The 17,347-nt window shown below is 38.5% G+C and overlaps 1 long non-coding RNA gene across 2 annotated transcripts; it reads left to right on the forward strand.

Moving 5' to 3' along the window:
- Positions 1-2,003: 2,003 nt before the first annotated feature.
- LOC137655842 (uncharacterized) lies at positions 2,004-16,766 on the forward strand. 2 transcript variants are annotated; one of them, XR_011046878.1, is made up of 5 exons: positions 2,004-3,926; positions 11,447-11,576; positions 12,330-12,474; positions 13,379-13,687; positions 13,893-16,766. It is a non-coding gene; the product is annotated as an uncharacterized lncRNA (long non-coding RNA). The 2 variants fall into 2 exon arrangements; XR_011046877.1 differs by having other exon boundaries at positions 2,020-3,926; positions 13,379-16,766.
- Positions 16,767-17,347: the final 581 nt, after the last annotated feature.

Below are 17,347 nucleotides of genomic sequence, written 5' to 3' on the forward strand. Positions count from 1 at the left end.
TAGCTACCCCTCCCTACCCCCCCTCCCCCACTAACTAGCGGTGGGGTAGGAAACCCTCGTTAAAACTTTATGGCTCGTCATTCAGCTACGCCGAAGTAATTTCCCCATGTAAATAGCTAAGGTTTGTATAGTTAGGAAAAATACAAATTATCTACGAATTTGTCATTTCATGGGCGTATTTAAGAAATATTCCTTAATATTTTGGCCAAATATTTCTCTAAATTTGTAAATGAAAATTATCAAAAATTAAAATTGTTTTAGCAAGAAAATAACTCATTTTGATAGTTTTCTAGATTTCTGCTTCTCATTACTATTGTGTTTAAAAACTTGCACTTTTGCATTATAAACTTAATCAGCTTATTGTTTTAAAGGATAATTTATACTGTATCCTCTTATATTCACATGAGATTTGCTTTCTATATAGGTATTTCTTTTACAGATTCATTAGTATAGCAACGGGCAAAAATCTGCGAATGAGAACATTCCGACTTCTGCTAATGAGAACATTGTGAATGAAAACTTGGACACCTGCAAATGAGAACATTGTGACACCTGCGAATAAGAACTTTCTGACGCCTGCGAATGAGGACATTCCGACACCGGCGAAGGAGAACATTCCGACACCTGGAAATGAGAACATTCCGACACCTGGAAATGAGAACATTGACACCCGGGAATGAGAACATCTGGCACCTGGGAATGAGAACATCCAACACCTGGGAATGAGAACATAGCAACACCTGGGAATGAGAACATTGCAACACCTGGGAATGAGAACATAGCAACACCTGGGAATGAGAACATAGCAACACCTGGGAATGAGAACATTGCAACACCTGGGAATGAGAACATTGTGACTTGCGAAGGAGAGCATTGTGACACCTAGGAATGAGAACATTGCAACACCTGGGAATGAGAATATTCGGACACCTGTGAACGAGAGAGTATTTTGAGCTATAAATTGCAATGAGAACATTGTCATCTGCGAATTAGAAACCATTTCTGACATCTACAAATGAAATAATTCTGACATCTGCTGATTAAATTGAGAAGAAAAACAGAATAAATACAACTAATCATTTAGATAACTGTAAATAACATTGGTGTTTTGTAATAAAAAAGTTAGAAGCAAAATTATGTAAATACAAGTTCAAGCTAGGAACTTTTTGGAATACTATCCATTAAAGCTAAGAAAAAAATGTCATAAAGTACTAAGGACAAAAAAAAAAAAATACCCATTTTTAAAATACTTAGTGTATCTGCATAAGAGCATAGAAAAGAGGATTTGATGGAACCGGATGTAAAAAAGATATTTGAAATGTTACTTTACTGTACCAATTGAGTCTTGTTTTTCAAATTAAGAAAAACTCTATAGAAAGAATTGCAATTAAAGCTGACTGTCAAACAGTGCTTGGTTAATTAGTCTTATGAGAACCATTTCTTTAAGGCCAGAGGAGGCCCTGCTGTTTGGCCAGATAAGTGCCAATATGAGGGCCAATTGCGCTGCCAAGTGAGGGCCAATTGTACTGCCAAGTGAGGGCCAATTGTACTGCCAAGTGAGGGCCAATGGCAAGGCCATATGAGGTCACATATGATGACCAATTGCAGGACCACGTGAGGTCCCATATGATGACCAATTGCAGGATCACATAAAGCCCCATATGATGACCAATTGCAGGATCACATAAAGCCCCATATGATGACCAATTGCAGGATCACATAAAGCCCCATATGATGACCAATTGCAGGATCACATAGGGCCCCATATAATGACCAATTGCAGGATCACATAAAGTCCCATATGATGACCAATTGCAGGATCAAATGAAGGCCCTTATGATGACCAATTGCTAGATCATGTGAGGGCCAATTCCAGTGGTTACGTGAGAGCCTATAGTAAGGCAATAAAGACTAGTCCTAGGGCTAGATGAGAGATATTTTAAAAACCAGATAAGGGCTAATCTTAGTCGCATGAGAGGCAACTGTATGGCCAGATAGGGGCTGATAATAAGAGTCAAATAAAGGCCAATTTCAGAAACATAGAAGAGCTAATCTTAGGTCCAGATGAGGGACAATGTGAGAGCTTTGACCGCTGAACTGGAATGTAAGTTTGTTGAATAGAGCAAGCAAAAATAACCTTCAACTCATTAACGAAAAGTGGAAAAGGAATTTAAAAGCAGAGGAAGCATATTCACCATAAGTATCTAGAGCAAGTTAATATTTTATTAAAAAAATATCAATAAAAGTATAAAGAACCAATAAGCAGATATCAAATGGGGAAAACTGGTTAACCATGGGGTGTCTAATTATGAATACAGTCATAAATTACTATATCTTGGAAGTGACTCATATCCTGTAAGAAGCCAATTGTGTGTTCCTGATTCTTGTCAGCGATGGGAGGAAAGTAATGGAATTCAGAGATGCTAGAATGATGAGGGAAATATTTGTGACCCTGTTAACTATAATAGCTTCGCTTTGAGCCAGTTAAATTTATGGGGTGATCAGTCTCTAGGACCCATAGTAGCAGCTATTGAACATATTCTTCGTCCAGATATGACTTAATCCTTCCTTCGGTGCTATTGGACATATTTTACCAGATTCTTTCTTTATGTGCATGAAAATTTTACAAAATATGTAAAATTGTCAATGGAAAAGGAAATTTATTAAGCTATACAATAAAAAAATTGTATAGTCCTATCTTTTAATAAGTTATGGGCTAAGAGAAGTTAAGTAAAATGTCCCTAAAAAAGTCTAAGCTAGAGTGCCAAATTTTTGGTGAGGTGGGTGCTCTGAGAGATACGTTAATGTGTAAAGACAAGGAATAACTATTGGTTTCAGACTGTTGATACAGTCACGTAAAATCTATTAAATAACCAGTTGGAAAATTACCAAGATAAGAAACATCCTCTTCTGTATTTGTAGAAGCAACCATGTTCCCATTGCTCACTAAGAAATTGAAAAGTAGTGACTTCAGAATAATAGAAACACTCAAGATATTTTTCAGTGCAGTACAGAGCCGATGAGAGACAATAAAAGTAAACAGGAACAAGAAAAATTACGTAAATAGTGGAGGTGGTTATAGATATCGATTATAATATAATGAAAAGAAACAGGAGAAGTGGGGAGTAATAAACAATGTTCCACCCCCAGAGAGCATCTGTTGCACGATTAGTAAGAGTTGCTGTAATTATAAGCCAAGAAGCTTAGGCCCTTCTGTGGGGTGATACTTCCCTCAAATATGTTCTCTTGAATTAGCAGTGAGGGACCGGCGCAAATGAAAAAGGTGCTATTAACGAAGAAATGACTTGCGGAAAGAGTAGAAAAGGATACCAAGAGGAATAACTATGGTTCATCAAGTCATAAGAAAGAAAACAAAAGTAGCTATGATGAAAATGCAACTAGACAAATCTGTACGAACAGACGAATGGAACATCTCTGAATACTTTACAAGAAATTCTGGACCAAGTTAGGCATTACAGGAGAGATGGATAAGAAGAAGAAAGCACTAGCTAGAGTAGAAAAGGATATCAAGAGGAATCACTGGTTCATCAAGTCATGGGAAAGAAGACAAAAGTAGCTATGTTGAAAATGCAACTAGACAAATCTGTACGAACAGACAAATGGAACACCTCTGAATACAAGAAATTCTGGACCAAGTTTGGCATGGCAGGAGAGATGGATATGAAGAACGAACTAGCAAGTTTGCAAGGACGATAGTGAAAGAATCGAACAAGGCATAAATGGATTGCACTTGCTCAGCAGAATGTTGAATGAAAAGCTAGACGTCGATAGAACTACTACAAACCAAGTGATTATTGAGGCCTAATTGATGCCTACACTGCAGCAGGTGCCAACAAAAAGAACAGTAGGCCTACCAGGAACTTGGAAGGAACCAGGCTTACTGCATCAAAGTGTTAATTCCATAGGTGAGTGTTAAAGTATAATAAAATTATTCTAATTCTTGAATATGCCTATAAATGTTGAATCTAGAATATCAAAGTAATTTTAAATATTAAACTTAGCCGGTGGATATATATATAGCTTACGTCTCCGACGGTCGCTGGGTGTGCCAACCAGCGCCGACTATCGGCCAGATACTGCATATACTTCTCAACCAATTCAGTTCTTCTCTGTCGGTGGTAGTGACAGCATTGGTTCCGCTTGCGCTTAACCTCAAGTTTCTACCGATTGGTGAAGTACTTGTTCATGGTTTTATTGCTTTCGCTGTGTTGGTTATCTTCGATAAAACTCTTGAAACCCTTTTTGATTATTGTTGCTGAACTTGGCTTTCTTTTGGATTTTCTTTGAAATTTTCACAATGGCTGACCCTTCTCCTGTCTATCGTAAATGTGCGAAAGACTGTAATAAACGTCTTCCTAAAGCTTCCATCGATCCTCATACTATTTGTGTTAATTGTCGAAGTAAATCTTGTCAATTAGGGGATCGATGTGACGAATGTATTGTTTTATCTGAATTCGAGTGGTTGGAGTATGAGAAATATACTCGGAAACTCGAAAGAGATAGTGTGAGAAGAAGCTCTTCTAGATCTCTAGATTTTTCCTCTTCCCATGCCCCTGAACCTAATCCTTAGTGGTAGTTTCAGAACCCCCTATTGGCACTAATGAACCTTCTATGCGTGATATGTTATTGGCCATTCAAGCGTTGGGTGAGAAGGTCGAATCGTTGGCCTCAGCTTATGTCCGACGTTAAAATTTTAAAGGGTCAAAGTGGTAAAGTGGAAAGTGCATCAAATGTGTTTAGTGTTTTGCCGGAGGGTTCGTCTGTTCGTGCTTGTCACTTGCCTAGTCCGAGACCTCTTTTAAGCTCCCCTGCCCCAGGGAGAAGGAATGTCGTAGGACTTGAGGAAGAGAGAGGTTTACGTACAGACGTTCCCTCAAAGGTATCAGACGTTGCTCTTCAAGCACGTCCTTACCATAAGATGGGAGAAACGAAGTTCTCCTCGTCTTCCGATGATTCGTCTCATAAGAAACCTTGGCGTAAGGTTTCAAGACCTTTGAAACGCAAGTCGGTCCCTTCAGGACAGGTCCAGCGTCCTGGCTGTAGTCATTGGGACAGCTCCAACCGTATTCAGTCATCGGATGATTGCTCTCCTGTTAAGCGCAAACGTGACGTTGAGTTCGAGGGTCCCGTTCGGTGCGATGACTTGCATGCGCAGCCGTTACCGACGTCACGGTCCGTTTCGAGTCCTGTTGACCCTAAGTTGAGTGTCTTACAAGACATGCAGTTAAAACTTTCATCCTTAATGGAAGTTTATGATCATGTCCAGGTTCGTAAGGAACCTTTGCTTGCGGTTCGTCAGTCCGGCAAGCGTGATTCAGGTCTTCAACCTCCTAAGCGAGATTTGTCTTGTCGTTCTGATGTTATCGCTAATGTCAGCGGTGCGGTTAAACGTGATTCTGATCGTGTTCCTCGTCAGTCGCGTCAGTCACGTGACGTTGAACTTCAGTTTCCGCAGTCACAGCGTGACTTTGAGCTGCAGTCGCCGCAGTCCCGACGTGACGTTCATCGGCCGACTCCGTTGTCCCGACGTGATGTCGACCGTCAGTCGCCGCAGTCTCGTGTTGACTCTCAACCTCAATACCTTCAGTCTTTGCAGTCTCGACGTGACGTCGTCCCCTCGACTTTTGCTGCGGCTCCTTTGCATATTGATGTGGCCTGTCAAGCTTTTCTGCCTCGGCATGCTGTGTTTTCCCCATGTTGCAAGACTTTACCTTTGTCGGATGATGTTCCTTCGGATGAGGAAGGTGATGATCCCCTTCCTGCTGATGTGCCTTTGGGGATCCATTCAGATGGGGAGGAGCCTAGGGTTGTCCAGCAATCCCTTGACTTTAAAAAGATTATGCTTATCTTTAGGGATGTTTTTCCCGATCATTTTGTTACTGCGGCTCCACGTTCGCCGCCGTCTGAATTTACTTTAGGCATGACTTCGACTCCGTCGTTTACAAAGTTGGTTCTCTCTCGCTCTTCTAAGAGAGCCTTGCGTTTGTTGGGAGACTGGTTAGTAACCAGGAGAGGTTTAGGGAAGTCTTCTTTTGCCTTTCCCCCTTTCAAATTGGCTTCTCGTGCGAGCGTCTGGTATGACATGGTAGAAGTTCTCAGCTTGGGAGCGCCTGCCTCTGCCCAGGGAGACTTCTCAAGCCTTGTAGACTCTCCTCGTCGTCTAGCCATGAGACGCTCGAAGGTTTGCTGGTCCTCCACAGATCTGGATCATCTCCTTAAAGGAATTTTCCGTGCCTTCGAGGTTTTTAATTTTTTGGATTGGTCCCTGGGAGCCTTAAGTAAGAAGGTCTCTTCATCGGACAATGATGTCTCTATTCAGATAATGTCTTGCATGGACAAGGCAATAAGGGATGGCTCTAATGAACTGGCAGCTACGTTCACAGCAGGAGTTCTTAAGAAGAGAGAAACTGTGTTCTTTTCTTTCTGCAGGGGTTACTCCCTGTCAGAAGTCAGAACTTCTTTTTGCTCCCTTATCTTCTACTTTGTTCCCTCAACATCTTATTAGAGATATCGCGGCATCTCTTGTTCAGAAGGACACGCACGATTTAGTGGCCAAGACTGCTCGTAAGGTTTTGCCTTCTTCTCATGTCAGCAGACCCAAGTTTGACACGCCAGCGGCGAGATTTATCCCGCCTTTTCGTGGCAGAGCTCCCAGTAGGGGAAGCTCTCGTTCCGATAGCAAACGAGGTAAGAAGAGAGGATCCAAATCCTCACGTGGCAGAGTCTGACTGCCCACGTCCTCAGACAGCGGTAGGGGCCAGATTGACCAACTTCTGGCAGGCCTGGGAGAAGAGGGGTGCAGACCGGGAGTCTGTTTTGTTGCTGAAGGAGGGTTACAAAATTCCTTTTGTACGAAGACCTCAGCTAGTGAAAGTTCTGATAGACCTCTCTCCCAGGTATCGAGAGGAGACAAAGAGACAGGCGTTGCATCTTCAAGTTTCTCTGTTGTTGGAGAAGGGGGCGGTGGTGAAAGTCTCGGACCTTCAATCCCCAGGTTTTTACAACCGTCTCTTCCTGGTTCCGAAGAACACAGGAGGTTGGAGGCCAGTGCTGGATGTAAGTGCTCTCAACGTGTTTGTTGTAAAAACAAAATTCACGATGGAGACCACCAAATCCGTTTTAGCAGCGGTCAGAGAGGGCGACTGGATGGTCTCTCTCGACCTGCAGGATGCATACTTCCACATTCCGATACTGTACATCCAAACTCTCAACATTATCTGAGGTTTGTGTACAGGAAGGTGGTGTATCAATTCCGAGCACTGTGCTTCGGCCTCAGCCCTGCTCCTCTTGTTTTTACAAGGCTCATGCGGAATGTAGCGAAGTTCCTACATTTGTCGGGGATCAGAGCCTCCCTTTATTTGGACGACTGGTTACTCAGGGCGTCGTCCCTTTATCGCTGTCTGGAGGACCTCAAATGGACTTTGGACCTGGCCAAAGAGTTAGGTCTCCTTGTGAACATGGAGAAGTCGCAACTGACTCCATCCCAGACCATTCTTTATTTGGGGATGGAGATACAGAGTCGAGTTTTTCGGGCTTTTCCGTCTTCCACCAGGATGGAGCAGGCTTTGCTCAAAGTCCGTCTCTTGCAAGAGAAAAGCAGTTGCTCTGTGAGAGTTTGGACGAGTCTGCTAGGGACTCTTTCATCGCTGGAGCAGTTTCTCTTTCTAGGGAGACTCAACCTGCGCCCTCTCCAGTTTCACCTAAACCACCATTGGAACAAGGAGAAGGGTTTAGAGACGATCTCGATTCCAATCTCCGATTCAGTCAAGACTTGTCTAGCTTGGTGGGACAGCAACATAAGACTTTGGGAAGGTCTTTCTCTTGCAATCAAGAACCCAAACCATGTGTTGTTTTCAGACGCATCGGATTTGGGTTGGGGAGCGACACTGGACAATCTGGAGTGCTCGGGTCTTTGGTCCACAGACCAGAGGAGTCTTCACATAAACTGCAGAGAGCTTTTAGCAGTCCATCTAGCGTTAAGGAGTTTCGAGAGTCTGGTTCGAAACAAGGTAGTGGAGGTGAATGCAGACAATACCACGGCCTTGGCATACATCTCGAAGCAAGGAGGCACTCACTCCCACTCCCTTTTCGTCATCGCAAGGGACCTTCTCACTAGGTCAAACGATCGAAACATCTCTCTTTTGACGAGATTCATCCAAGGGGAGTTGAATGTCTTAGCGGACTGTCTCAGCCGAAGAGGACAGGTGATTCCTACGGAGTGGACGCTGCACAAGGATGTGTGCGAAAGACTATGGATGGCTTGGGGTCGACCCACCATCGATCTCTTTGCGACCTCTTTGACAAAGAGGCTCCCGACTTATTGCTCTCCTGTTCCAGATCCAGAGGCGGCCCACATAGACGCGTTCCTTCTGGACTGGTCTCACCTAGACATCTATGCCTTTCCACCGTTCAAGATCCTAAACAAGGTGCTTCAGAAGTTCGCCTCTCACGAAGGGACCAGGTTGACGTTGGTTGCTCCCCTCTGGCCCGCGAGAGAGTGGTTCACATAGGTACTTCTATGGCTAGTAGACAGTCCAAGAAGTCTACCGTTGCGGATGGATCTCCTGCGTCAGCCTCATGTAAAGAGATTTCATCAAAGCCTCCCCGCGCTTCGTCTAACTGCCTTCAGACTATCGAAAGACTCTCTAGAGCTCGAGGGTTTTCGAAGGAGGCAGCTAGAGCAATTGCGAGGGCTAGAAGATCCTCTACCATCAGGATTTATCAATCTAAATGGGAGGTATTTAGAGACTGGTGCAAGTCCTCCTCTATTTCCTCTTCCAGTACCTCTGTAGCGCAGATTGCAGATTTTCTGCTTTATCTGAGAAATGGTCGCTCCCTTTCTGCTTCTACCATTAAAGGCTACAGAAGCATGTTAGCTTCTGTTTTCAGGCATAGAAATTTGGATCTATCTAATAACAAAGATCTTCAAGACCTTCGTAAGTCTTTCGAGACTTCCAAGGAGCGTCATATTTCTACTCCTGCTTGGAACTTGGACGTGGTCCTGCAGTTCCTTATGTCAGACAGGTTTGAACTGTTAAATTCAGCCTCCCTGAAGGATCTTACCCTCAAGACACTTTTCTTGGTGAGCTTGCCTTCTGCGAAAAGGGTTAGTGAGATACATGCTTTTAGCATGAATATCGGCTTCTCCGCTAATAAAGCAGTATGTTCTCTTCAGCTTGGTTTCTTGGCCAAAAATGAACTTCAGTCTCGTCCTTGGCCTAAATCATTTGAACTTCCCAGTCTATCTGAGATTGTTGGGAATGAAGTTGAAAGAGTGCTGTGCCCCGTTAGAGCTCTTAAATTTTATTTATCTTGAACTAAACCGCTGCGAGGTTTTTCAGAGGCTTTATGGTGCTCCGTTAAAAAGCCCTCTTTGCCCATGTCTAAGAATGCATTGTCTTATTTTATTAGAATGTTGATTAGAGAGGCACACACTCATTTAAGTGAGAAGGATCGTAATTTCCTTAAAGTTAAGGCTCATGAAGTTAGAGCGGTAGCAACTTCAGTAGCGTTTAAACAAAATAGATCCCTTAGAAGTATTATGGACGCGACCTTTTGGAGAAGCAAGTCGGTGTTCGCTTCATATTACTTGAAAGATGTCTTAGACTCATTATGAGGACTGCTACACGTTGGGACCATTCGTAGCAGCGAGTGCAGTAGTGGGTGAAGGTTCTACCACAACATTCCCTTAATCCCAATATCCTTTTAATCTTCTCTTGAAATTTTTAATCTTGTTTTGGGTTGTACGGGAGACTTAAGAAGTCTTTCGCAATCTTTTGATTTGGCGGGTGGTCAAAATATTGTTTCTTGAGAGCGCCCAGATTAAGGGTATTGATGAGGTCCTGTTGTAGGGGTGTTCACCCTGATTATAACAGCTCCTGGGAGTCTTTCAGCATCCTGAGAGGATTGCTGGGCTTCGTGAGGATAGCGGACTAATGAGGCAGAGTAATCATCAGAGTCAGCTTCCTTATCAGGTACCTATACTTAAGTTTGTTTTTTGAATATTTGTCAAAAACTCTTGAGCATATACGCCTTTATTGTTTTAATACTGGTCTCTACCCACCACCATGGGTGTGAATCAGCTATATATATATATATATTCACCGGCTAAGTTTAATATTTAAAAATGATATTTTCAATTTAAAATAAATTTTTGAATATACTTACCCGGTGAATATATATAATTAAAGGCCCTCCCTTCCTCCCCGATAGAGACCCTACGGACTGAGAAGAACTGAATTGGTTGAGAAGTATATGCGGTATCTGGCCGATAGTCGGCGCTGGTGGGCACAACCAACAACTTTCATGGCGATCGCTCGCGAGTTTTTGGAATCTGTCGACCGTCGGAGACGTAAGCTATATATATATATTCACCGGGTAAGTATATTCAAAAATCTATTTTAAATTGAAAATATCATATTTCTGTAATACAAAACATATCTGTAATAATTTTACATTGCTAATCTCAGAAGGGAGAAGAGTTTCTGAAAGGTTTTAAGAATACAGATTCACATAGGTATTAAAAATTGAAGTTTATCAATACAAGGTTATAAAGGGATTCTATTTATGAATATAGACAGCATAGAGCACAAAATAACTCATAAAAAGTGGTTGATAGTTTAAGAAGTGTTGAGGTATTATGAGTTGCAACAGTATTCTGCAAGAGAAATCTACTGTTCTCCCTCCTCGATAACTAAGGTTTTCCCCTCCTTCACCTTGTTATTGAATGTCCTCCCTGAATCCAGTGATTGGTCATATGGTCCAAATTCAATACAGTAAATTGAATTAGATAAAAGTTCCTAGATATAATAATCTCATGTGTGTGATGATAAGATTCAGGAGTATTGTAGTGATCTGGAAATTAATTTTGATTTTTATCGAGACTATTGATAAAAAGGCGAGATGGCTGGTCTTGCATCAGATAGAGAAAACTACTTTAGGTAAATTTTACTTTAACTATGAAATGTTAATGTTCATCTTCATTTCTCAGTAGACCTACAGTTTAAGCAATTATCAAGCTAGGGTACTTTTAAGAATTATTTTTTTACTCCTGAGAACCTTGATGTAAATGCATATTAGAGGTATTCGCTCTACATTATGCAGAATTTTATGTAAACACTATGAACTGAAGTCTGTAAACCATGAAGTAAGGATGGTTTTTGTCACTTATTAATCTTCGCTTCCTGATACCCCTTAGATTCAGTAAGAAGTTTCTCAAGTTGAACAATAACTATCTAAGATCTAATTTTTTCCCATAATGCTTTGAAGGAAGATGGTCTAACAAATAGCATTTCACTTTTTGCATTTTGACTTTTCTGGAAGAGTTTACACAAGATAAAAAAGTTCATGAAGTATCATGGAAGTGTTCTTGACGTTTAACGTGCTGAAGTCTTACCAGGATTTATCCATGTTTTTTCTTTTTCAGGCGGATCTGCTTTTGACATTGACAGTCGATACAAAGAACTAAAAATGTATATTAAGATCAATTCATCATAATGGAAAGCTATCTAAGACCTCGTGTGGTCTTTTGACATCCAGGTCTACAACTTTTAGAGGTAAGACATGAATAAAACTAAGGCTGTTGGGTAAAGAAGTGACTGCCTTTGATTGATAGTGTAATACAATCTGGTGTAGTAATGAATTTCTTTTTTTCTAAAAACCCCAACTAAGAATCTCAAACAGACAGGGCAATGAAAAGTAACAGGCCATCTGAAGACAGTTAAGCTGTCAGGATCTCTGACTTAAATAATGCATCAGTAATTAGTCTATAGTAAAGACTTGGAGGGGAAAGGGTCTATAGCAATCATGTTGAGGATTATCAGTACTGTATTTACGCAAGTTTTTTTGTCATTAAGGATATTTTTGTTATATATTACTCAATCCTGAACATTGTTTTGTCTTATGAAATTATTTAGGTTATCTGGCTTTCAATTGCCCTGGGTATTTTATTCTTTTTCAAATACGATGTAGATGATGAAAATAGGCCTTTTCTTCTAAATTAGGACGATATTTTGTTAATTTCAGGATGCATAGTAATAGTATAATAACATCAATTCGTGTATAATGAGTTGCAATGGCATTTTCCCGGCAGTCACAGTTTCAATTAAATAAATAGTTACATCAGTGAGTGAATGGAACTTAGTCAAAAACAAAATAAGCCAATAGAGGCTGTCCAAACAAGTGACTATTTTGGTAATGGAAACCTTCCTAGATATAAGATGCTTGAAGCTGGGTTTTATATTTATCTCATTGTCCTTATTTTAGTAAAGTAATGTGCGAGGTAATTAATTAATTTTTCATTATTTCAGAAAATAAACTGCAGTTTTTTGGGAGGAATCTAAAAGCTTTAAAAAGGAAATGAAAATGCCTAAGATATATAAGGCTTGAAAGATCTTAAAAGGAGAGAAGCTACAAATTATGAAAGGAACTTTCCGTCTGCAGCATTGTAATGAGGTAGGTGTTCCATCAGCATAAAATGAATCTTTGTGGGTTAAAATATTAAACTTGAGTAGAATAGTAACTCTTCTTTCAATTGAGTGAGAACTACAGCTAATTTTTTTCAGAATTGAAATAACTTAATTGAGTATTATGGGCAGTACAGAAACAAAACTGAAATAGTAAAATTGTAGGCGAAATTTAAATTTGTACAATGATCCTTCCAATAGCTCTTCAAATATTCTAGAATTATTTGTAATATTACAATTACAAGAAGAGAATGAATTTGGGAAGGAAATTCTTTTAATATCCTTAGCTTTATAAATGAAAATAAATTAAGACTGTTCTGCAGGCTCAGTCCTCATGTGGGTCAGTTCTTGTACATTATATAAAATGGTTTTGGTATTTGGCAAGTGGAGTGAGAGTAAATTAAGAACAAAAGTAACTCTATTAGAAAATAAGTTTTAGAGGAATTGGCTACTTGGGGAATTCAAGTAAAAGGGGTAATGGCTGGATTCAGTGTCTGCACTAGTAATATTCTACCAAATTGTGTAAACTTTTTGAAATAGTTTGACACAAGTTATAGCAGCAGTGATGATGATGAAAAAATTCATGTACTCTGATACAAATATACATTTTTAGATGACAATACAACACACTATCTCGCTGATAATTCCATATACTCTTTCTGTAATTGTAACAAAACGGTAAATAAACCTTCAGAAAGTAGTCCTTGATAAATCACTACAGATGTCCAATGCTGGTTAAAAGTCTTTGACCCAACTTTGCCGATCTTTATAAAAAGGGCCTAGGTACACAGTTGTTTAAGGTCTGATTACAGTATAGCTCATTGTCATTATCTTATTTTCTGTCTATAGATCTTAGTTTGACATGACATAATTAACTTTTCTTGACTCCTCAGTTTATCATCATCGGGAAAAATCCAGTGGAAAGTGTAGTAATCAAGAGAACTTCAAGTTTCTACCTCAAGATACTGTACAAAGGAAATTGGAAGAACTTTATGCAGTAATAGAAGATTGTATCACAAGCATCATTTGTTAGTGTAGCACTTTCGTTTGCAAGACTAAAACATATAACGTTGAAAAATTTGGCTCAAAAAATATTTTGAAATGCCATAGTCACAATGAAAAATGTCATACTAGTGCAAATAAGTGATAGAATTGCTTATTGTTAGTTCAAAGTAAAACTCCTTGTGATTTAGAAATATCAGGTAGCTCAGTGTGATTCACTTTCTTGATTACTTAATATCAGGTAGCTCAGTGTGATTCACTTTCTTGATTACTTAATATCAGGTAGCTCAGTGTGATTCACTTTCTTGATTACTTAATATCAGGTAGCTCAGTGTGATTCACTTTCTTGATTACTTAATATCAGGTAGCTCAGTGTGATTCACTTTCTTGATTACTTAATATCAGGTAGCTCAGTGTGATTCACTTTCTTGATTACTTAATATCAGGTAAAGGGCAGACTCAAGTATCAGGATATATTTATTCAATCTTAGTTGGTCAGATAGTAAGGATATTTACCATTTTAGGATACACATTATCACCCAGAAATGTTCCTTGGAATCAGGTAGCTAGCAAGTTCAGTGACAGTTTTAAGCTGTATAAATTCAATACTTATGTACTGTAGATATAACTTTTTAGACCAGTGAGGTAATTAACATTATTCTAAGTAATTTTTCTGAAGTTTACGTGATTAGTTGCCAGTTGTGCAATAGTTACGAAGAAAAGGATCGATGTTGTACAAACAAGAATAGGAATGATGTTTTACAAACACATTTTTGCGATAGTTAGGGATAATTTTGTAAAGTAGAACCAACAAGGCAATAGCTAAATTGCCCAGATCATTTTTGGCTTGAGAAAATGATTGCTTATAGCTTTACACTATCATAGCTTATAGTTGAACTAGTGTCTGTTAGGGTAGGAATTTGTAGTTAGGGCATTCATTGCAATTAATCAATTATGGCAAAGTTCACAATAAATTCTAAGTTATGCATTACTGTGAGAGTACATAAGGATTGGTACTTGAATCTTAGATTAGGTCAAAATTTAGTTTTAATACAAGTGGCATATAGACTGAAATTCTTAGTTACAGTCCCTGATAGAAAATATTCAAGAAAAGCATTTTATAGACAAATAGAGAACTTGCCATAATTTTCAAGCATTTAGTAGTTTCGTAGATTTAAGTTAAGTTTTCCATGAAAATAATGTATCGTGTTTAACTTTAAATATGTTTTGATAAAAAGATTATTCTGTACTTTGAAATCTTTTTAGAATCTTATCAGATGCATTATTATCATGGCATATCTGCATATTTCAAGTCACTGCTGGCGTGTGGACATCCAAACAGAATATGTTATTTTCAAGTGAGTCTGGTTATAATAATGTCATTCTAGATGTATAGGATATGAATGTGTAAACAAACTTGAATGTCTTAATTGACAAAGTAGGCCTACACCCACAAGCACAGATTCAGAGGGAGTTTGGTATGTTTATAAGCAACTTGAAGGTGTTGAAAACTTAAATTGAAGATGTTAGCATGAATGTAGTAACTGAATAAATTCAAAAGTGCTGCTTCTAAGGAAGTTTGGTAGTGGTATTAAGATTTGAGTTAGCCATTGTTTACTGGAAAGTGCTATTAAATAGGAGTTTGATATTGTAGAGAATATTGTAGACATTTTAAATGTGTAAAATCAGTTCAAAATGACAAATTTTAGCGTAATGTTCCAATATTGGTGATAGATTTAGGTATTTGTAAATGCAAAATAAAACCCAAGTTTAATTGGAGTTTTAGTGAACAAGGATATCTGTTATCTGTAAGAACTGATAAGTAGCATCAGTTATGATGGAAGATTTATTCTGGTTAGTGTTACATTTGTAGGTGTGCTTTCTTGAAGGATTTGAAAGTCATCTTAAAAGTTCAATATTCTTCACCAGATTACTTCTATAGTTTCCTCACTTGTTTTAAAATGGAAACTGATTGCATATAGATTATTAGGCTATTTGAATAGTTGCTGTTTAATTACATGTATTGCAATTAGGTAAAGTATTATTATAATTAGCCACATGAAATTAGGTAATTTCTGGACACCAGTGATATTTCAAGAAATTATCATAAAGCAAACTCTTATACAAAGAGGTTTTTCAGTTTAGGAGAAAGCCATGTCAGTCAGTGTTTGGAGTTAATTTTCAAAGGAAAATATTAGTTATTCTTACAAATTTATAAACTTGATAGCTTGAGAAATTAACTTTTAGTATTTCTGATGTATAGGAACTTTGGATTTTACTTACCAACGCCACAGTGTCTTGACATATGGAGTTTCTTTAGGTTAAGGTATAAATCATTTTTGTGAATGTTAATGTGCTTCACACAATTCCCATCAAACTTAAGCTTTTCATTCAAGTTAAGAACTGAAATTTGAATAATGGGAAAATTTTGTAATACTGTATCTATTTGTATAATGCTTCTATTGTACAGGGACTTCTGTATTTCAACTTATGGCCAGCTCAGTTCTCATTATGTCACTATAGAAAATAGAGGGATTATGTCCTGTTCAGATGTAATTGAGTCACTATAGAACCTTATGGGATTATGTCCTGTTCAGTTGTAATTGAGTCACTATAGAACATTATGGGATTATGTCTTGTTCAGTTGTAATCAAGTCGCTATAGAACCTTATGGGATTATGTCTTGCTCAGTTGTAATTGAGTCACTATAGAACCTTATGGGATTATGTCTTGCTCAGTTGTAATTGAGTCACTATAGAACCTTATGGGATTATGTCCTATTCAGTTATAATTGAGTCATTATAGAACCTTATGGGATTATGTCCTATTCAGTTGTAATTGAGTCACTATAGAACCTTATGGGATTATGTCCTATTCAGTTATAATTGAGTCACTATAGAACCTTATGGGATTATGTCCTATTCAGTTGTAATTGAGTCACTATAGAACCTTATGGGATTATGTCCTATTCAGTTGTAATTGAGTCACTATAGAACCTTATGGGATTATGTCCTATTCAGTTGTAATTGAGTCACTATAGAACCTTATGGGATTATGTCCTGTTCAGTTGTAATCAAGTCACTATAGAACCTTATGGGATTATGTCCTATTCAGTTATAATTGAGTCACTATAGAACCTTATGGGATTATGTCCTGTTCAGTTGTAATCAAGTCACTATAGAACCTTATGGGATTATGTCCTATTCAGTGTAATCAAGTCACTATAGAATCTTTGAATTATTATTATTACAAGTTAAGTTACAACCCTAGTTGGAAAAGCAGGATGCTATAAGCTCTAAGGCTTCAACAGGGAAAAATAGCCCAGTGAGGAAAGTAACTATAGAACCTTAAGGGATTATGTCCTGTTCAGATTTGATAAAGTCTCTAGACTTAATGGGATTAATTAGGTAGCGTTAATCATTTACTGTGTTGTTAGCTATGGAATCTTGGAATTATTATTATTATTATTATTATTATTATTATTATTATTATTATTACAAGCTAAGCTACAAACCTAGTTGGAAAAGCATGATGCCATAAGCTCTAAGGCTCCAACAGGGAAAAATAGCCCAGTAAGGAAAGTAACTAGAACCTTAAGGGGTTATGTCCTGCTCAGTTGTAATCAAGCCTTTAGACCCAATGGGATTGATTATAGCTAGTTTCTCCATAAGTATATAGTATAGTGGGGTTCTACAATATAGGTTTTAGATATGAGGTAGCGTTAATCATTTAGTGTATTGTTAACCATAGTATTGTAGATATTTATTAGTAGAAATGGGTCTCTTCGAGCTGCTCGGTAATCCTCATGTGCACAAAAGCCTCATTGCATTTTTGACACTTGGGCTTAAAGTATCTCTTAT

The sequence above is a fragment of the Palaemon carinicauda genome, chromosome 16 (assembly GCF_036898095.1).
Source record: "Palaemon carinicauda isolate YSFRI2023 chromosome 16, ASM3689809v2, whole genome shotgun sequence".
In the NCBI taxonomy this organism is placed as follows: Eukaryota; Metazoa; Arthropoda; class Malacostraca; order Decapoda; family Palaemonidae; genus Palaemon; species Palaemon carinicauda.